This window comes from Mixophyes fleayi, chromosome 2 (genome assembly GCF_038048845.1).
Source record: "Mixophyes fleayi isolate aMixFle1 chromosome 2, aMixFle1.hap1, whole genome shotgun sequence".
Taxonomy (NCBI): domain Eukaryota; kingdom Metazoa; phylum Chordata; class Amphibia; order Anura; family Limnodynastidae; genus Mixophyes; species Mixophyes fleayi.
In genome coordinates, this window is record NC_134403.1 from 2,768,450 (window position 1) to 2,775,109 (window position 6,660).

The following is a 6,660-nucleotide window of genomic DNA, read 5'->3' on the forward strand; positions in this document are numbered from 1 at the left end:
CATTGCCAGAGTATTTATCGGTTGCCAAGAACATGGCTTTCAATAACTTGTTTTACTTCTATGCTCTGTGCCATAATGCTGCACTTCTGAATCAAACAAGGGGACTTGTATATATTTATGAGGAAGGTTGAAAAATCATTCCCCCTGGGGTAAGGTTCATCCAACTCCGGGTTAACAAGGACTGCCTGAGACTTGCAGCGGATGTGGTCCCACCCATGTATATACATATGGAATGTATATAAATTATATTTATATGTTCTATTAGTGACGTGTAAGAAATATGTAAAAGAGACAGTTCATATAGGCCAATAGTCTCTCTTCACACACATGTAAGTATGTATAATACTTACATTGATGCAGATTTGATTGCCCAAAACATGTCTTGACAATGCAAATGAAAGTCCACATTCTGAGAAATTTATAGGACAGATGTTGGACCTTGCAAAGAAAAAATGTGTAGATGGAGATATGATGGATGATGATTTATACTATGTGATGGAGTTAGAGAAAAGTATTGTTAATTATTTTTAGAATTGAATTGGAGAAAGCAAATGTATCAGTGGCAGATTTACAAAATCCTTCATTAAGACAACAGTGACAACTATGGACAGCGGTATTAGTAGACATTTGAAAGATGATGAGAGGGCACAATGTTAAATGGTGCAAGTAAAGATGGCATTGCCCTTGGAGTGAGGTAGATCTGTGCCACAATGCTGCCCTTCTGAATCAAACCAGGGGAGTCATAAACACTTATGTGGGAGGGAGGGCGAAAAATCATTGCCCTACGATACGCTTCAACCAACCCCGAGGTAACGGGTACTGTCTGAGACTTGCGGCAGAGGCGGTCCCCAAGAAGGGGTGTACATATTTAATTACCTTTAAGAGACAATTTAGTTTGAAATTCTCAAACATTTTTCACCATTTCCTTCACACATTAATTTGACAGTGGTAAAACACAGATATCTGCAGAAACACAACATTTCCACTGCAGGGCAACATTCGTATCCTTTACCGGTGGACTGACAACTTTTCATGACATTGAAATGTTAATCTGGAGGTGACACAGCACAAAACTGGTAATTCATCCTAGAAATGGTGTGACGCCTGGACATAGAGGAAAGGAGGTGTGAAGTGATCTACAAAGCTGACCCAAATTTGGAAGCCACATATGGTGCTTTTCAATCCTCTCTCAACACATCATTAACAAGACAGTAGCTATTGCTTGTTATAATTATTATTATTATTATTATTATTATTATTATTATTATTATTATCCATTACTTATAAGGTGCCCCAAAGGGTCTGCAGTGTTGTACAGTGTCAGTGCAGCATAGAACAAAGACCAAATTACAATCTACAGACAAGTCACAGAACAATAACAAATCTGGTGGTGGAGGGGCAGAAAAAAAAGGGACAGAAGGGGCCAACCAGCCCTCCCCCTAAACCCCCACCACTACTCCCCCCACTCAGTATATTCCTCTTTTTGTTGGCCCTTCTCCTCCATGGGTTGATGATAATGACTGTACCAATTGATATACTTAAGGCGCATTATATCCTTTTAGCGTATTCTATGCTTTAGGTGTATCTTACTTTCCTTGTGGATATTGTTACATACCTGGGACTCTGCGCAGTGTCCTGGACACAATTTATACTGCATTTTTGTCAGAAATTTCATCTACCTCTACATCATAAGTATAAAAACCCACCTGTTCCCTCCTTTTTCATGTTAAAAACATGCAAAATACAAAAGGAAAATAAAATCTGTGGTATGTTAATGGGTTATAAGTTTTATCAAATGAGGTGTTAAATCAGTTTTTGCAGTTACAATGTGGAGTAACCGTGAACCTCTCCATACCAAGCAGTTACAGTGTGGAGTAACCGTGAACCTCTCCATACCAAGCAGTTACAATGTGGAGTAACCGTGAACCTCTCCGTACCAAGCAGTTACAATGTGGAGTAACCGTGAACCTCTCCATACCAAGCAGTTACAATGTGGAGTAACCGTGAACCTCTCCGTACCAAGCAGTTACAATGTGGAGTAACCGTGAACCTCTCCGTACCAAGCAGTTACAATGTGGAGTAACCGTGAACCTCTCCATACCAAGCAGTTACAATGTGGAGTAACCGTGAACCTCTCCATACCAAGCAGTTACAGTGTGGAGTAACCGTGAACCTCTCCATACCAAGCAGTTACAGTGTGGAGTAACCGTGAACCTCTCCGTACCAAGCAGTTACAATGTGGAGTAACCGTGAACCTCTCCATACCAAGCAGTTACAATGTGGAGTAACCGTGAACCTCTCCATACCAAGCAGTTACAATGTGGAGTAACCGTGAACCTCTCCATACCAAGCAGTTACAATGTGGAGTAACCGTGAACCTCTCCATACCAAGCAGTTACAATGTGGAGTAACCGTGAACCTCTCCATACCAAGCAGTTACAATGTGGAGTACCCGTGAACCTCTCCGTACCAAGCAGTTACAGTGTGGAGTAACCGTGAACCTCTCCATACCAAGCAGTTACAATGTGGAGTACCCGTGAACCTCTCCGTACCAAGCAGTTACAATGTGGAGTAACCGTGAACCTCTCCATACCAAGCAGTTACAATGTGGAGTAACCGTGAACCTCTCCATACCAAGCATTTAATCAAGTTTTTAAACATGTGCAGAATTATTTTTTTTCCCAAACAGTTGCTAAAACTGAAACGAGCAAATTGAATAGTATTTATTTAATGACAGCTGATTATCTATATCCCCGCTATCCGTGTACAGTACGTCGTGGCCATAGAATAATAACGATTACTTAATAACTAATTCATTGCAATTTGTAAATGGTAATTCAATCATCTTCCTAAACAAGAGGCGTAAGACGGCACCTTTATAATAACAAGATCAGATTGGCAAAGATATAAAGTTATTTGTACATAATAATCTTTACCCATATTCTACAAAACATTTCTAGAATGACATATTGAATATTGACCATGCTCATAAATGTGATTACTTTTTTCTTTAATAACACGCAAAGGAATATTACATTATAATAGTATGAATATAAAATATTTGTTTCCTATTATGACATAACTGTTAACGAGCAGTAAATAATGTTATTATTAGCAAAAGGCACTATCAAGGAAACACCTGCCGCTGCCTCCGCTGGGAGATTTCTTACACAGCACATTCCTGTTATCTTGCTGAATAATTGACTCTCAGTTGATGTAAATATGTTAAGGGATCATTAATAGCTGCGCACTGGGAGCAAAGAACTGTGACAAAAATAAGAATGATGTGTGAGAATAAAGTGGCACCTATGTCCTCAGGGAGCAGAGCACCGGGGAACCGCTCACTGGGAGAAAATGTTTAATACAATTAATGTAACTTAAATATACTACAATATACTACAATGCCTTAGGTGTAAATTCTGTATTTCTGCACTAGTTATACTGTTTAGCTATATGAACTATTAAGGGCTAAAAGGCTTATCATTTACTAAAAGGAAAAGTCATATTACATTTGTGGATTAGTTTGCAGTCCTCTCAATTTTATGTATAGTGCTACGGAATACGCTGCCACTATAACTAACAATAAAAATGATAATTATAATTTCACACCCAGGGATTACTGAAGACAATTTCTTATATGCTACAAAGGCGCCACACATATATTTTAGATCTATTTACACATATGTTTTAGATATATATTCACACATGTTATACTGAAGAAAGAAATATATTTTCTGTAGTTATTTATTTTAAAATTATATATAGACATAAACATAAAGTTTACATACAAGGTTGTTTTTCTTTTAAAAAAACTAAAAGATGCTTTGATCAAAATTTTCTCTCTACAAACTTGTCACCTTCAATGGCATAACCACCCCTCCCTGCACCATTTAAATGTGTTGTTTGATTGGCCAGCAGCAGGGTGCACCTAGCTGTAAGGTGTGCCACAGGATTGGATGTGAGACAAGATATCTAGCCAATACGTGACTGGGGATCCAACCCCCTTTAACAAGAACATCCATTACATAGTATTTGTATTTAAAATATTTCCTAACAGAATCCATATTTAAGCAACATTGAATAGGCAGTCTTAGAAAAACCGGTAGCCAATCAGAGCATTAGAACATTGCTAGAGATACACCAACTTGTAGCCATTCAGAGCATTAGAATTTGCACAAGTTACAAAAGTTAACAAATCCAAATACAATCGGAAAAACAATAAAATACATGTAGGACAAGATCAATAGAGAACATCCAAATTCCTTCATTATATTTTAACCCCATTGGACACTATTCTATTTTAGTCAATGGCGGACACTTCATTTTACCCCTACACAACAAAGAAAATCAAAGCTGCCATTAAAAAAAACAAAATATGGTTCTCTCTGTAGAATAGTTCATGCCTTTGTGTAGTAATACAGTAATAATCTTAGTTTAAATTAGAATATACAGTATTTTCCCTTTAGATTTATGCACTAAGAAACACACACACACATATATATATATATATATATATATATATATATATATATATATATATATATATTATATTATAGGGCAACAAAACACAGGCAGATGGCTTATTTGTGATGTTACTATGATTTATTGCCAGGCAATTTGGTGGACGATTCTATAGGGTGTGGGGATTATATAGATGTTCCTGTTATTTTGCAATTTTTGCATAAAAGATGCATTTTTGGACTGTTCATCTACACCAAAAATGCGTACACATGCAGATTTAGTGGCATTCTACACTTACTACTTCTTACACTTGGAGAGTCAGAATGGGGAAGAGTAAGGGTAAGAGTAGGCCGAGTACAGTATCGGTGTGTTCATGTTATTACCACTGCAACGCAGCTAGATATAGATCTGTCAGGTGGTCGTATATCTTGTGGGTGCAGGAGCGCTGGTGACAATCAGCAACGCTGCTCACAGCTACTAATTGGCTGATTGTGTACTGACCCCTCCAGGTGACAGTGCTTCATTTATGCACAAGGCTGCTGTATTGTAAGATGTTGTAGCCGTCTGTTCATATTACTTTATGGATATTTCCATTTGGCAGCGAGTGGGAAGAAGATTTAATTCATAGAGACGGAAACAACAGATTCTTGTATGCAAAATAAGTTTATTTGAATAGTATTTGCATTTTGCATTTATGTTTGTATTTAGTTTTATTTTATATGGTCAAAGTAAATCATACATTTATTAATAACTGTCTAGACACTAATCTCTGTTGTGCAGTTTGTACTGGTTGTGTACATTGTGATGCTCATCATTACATCTAACTTACAGTATTTAGGAACAAACATGAACCAATTAGATTAGTCAATAGTTCTATGAAAATATACTGTACAAATTATAATATTACTAGCACTGGTTTGCAAAAAAATGTTTTTGATTTATTCTTAGGTTTCCATTTGTGCAAATTATGGTTTTTTTTTTTTAAACTTGGATAGGGAGAGCATTTAATTAGCTTAGGAAAGTTCCACAGCCTCTGTCAGATATTCACATTACTTAGTACTTAGAATTAGATTACAACTTGGGCTAATATTGGGTCCAGAGCTACAGCTTGGGATAGGGTTAGCGGTAGGACTAGGCCAGTAAAAACTCTGGGCCCCAATAAAAAATTGTTATGGGCCTCACTTTGCACTATTATAAATTTGAGCCCATCATGATGTCTGATTCATCACCCCAGACTCAGGCTAATGTTAGTACTATGTAGAAGTTACCATTTAACATTTTATTTGCTCCTAGATTTATTATGATGACTGTCACTCACCGGACTGTGAGTGCTTCTTCCCGTGTGTTTAGGAACCGTGGCTGTCCACCATCCTGAGGGTCTGCGCATGCGCAGCCCTTTCAAAACCTTCAGTACCTGTCCCTTTACTTAATTGGCTGATCAGGCAACACTCCCTATTTAAAGCACCTGCTGTCCATACCTCGTTGCCTGATCTTGGAGTCTCATTCCCCATGAGCCTCTGAAGGTGTTCCTGTGTTTCCTCGTGTATTCAGCGCTGCTGATTCCTGTGGTTTCCAGACCACTTCTACTCCTGTGGTTTCCAGACCACTTCAACTCTCCTGTGTTTCATCGTGACTGTTTAGCTGATTCCTATCCGCTGCCTCCGTGCGCTACAGTCTTCAGCTCATCTCAACTCTCCTGTGTTTCCTCGAGACTGCTACAACTGATTTCTATCCGCTGCTCTCCGTGCTCAACAGTTCCAGCTCAGCTCTACTCTCCCGTGTTTCATCGTGGCTGCACCTGCTGGTTGCTATCCGCTACCTCCGTGTACCTGCAGAGTCCTGCTGGCTGCTACTCCTCAGTTCTACTCGTGTCTGCAGCAGCTGATCCGCTCTCCGTGCTTCTCAGTGTTCCTGCTGGTGTCTACTCGCCAGTCTGCATCGGATCTGCGCCTCACTGCTTTCATCTCGTCTAGACCATCGCTACTCTTCAGGGTCCTCCAGGAGTCCAGTTCTACATACTACTGCTTCCTGAGTATTTGTTCCCCTGCTGGTCTACCTACCTGTGCGCTGCACCTACTTGATTACCGCTTCACCCTCCAGGGACTTCGCATCCTGCCGGCCTCCAGCCGTTCAGGTATCTCTGCACTCCTGTCTGACAGCCTGCTCCTGAACCACGGTATGCATACTTCTCATTGACTG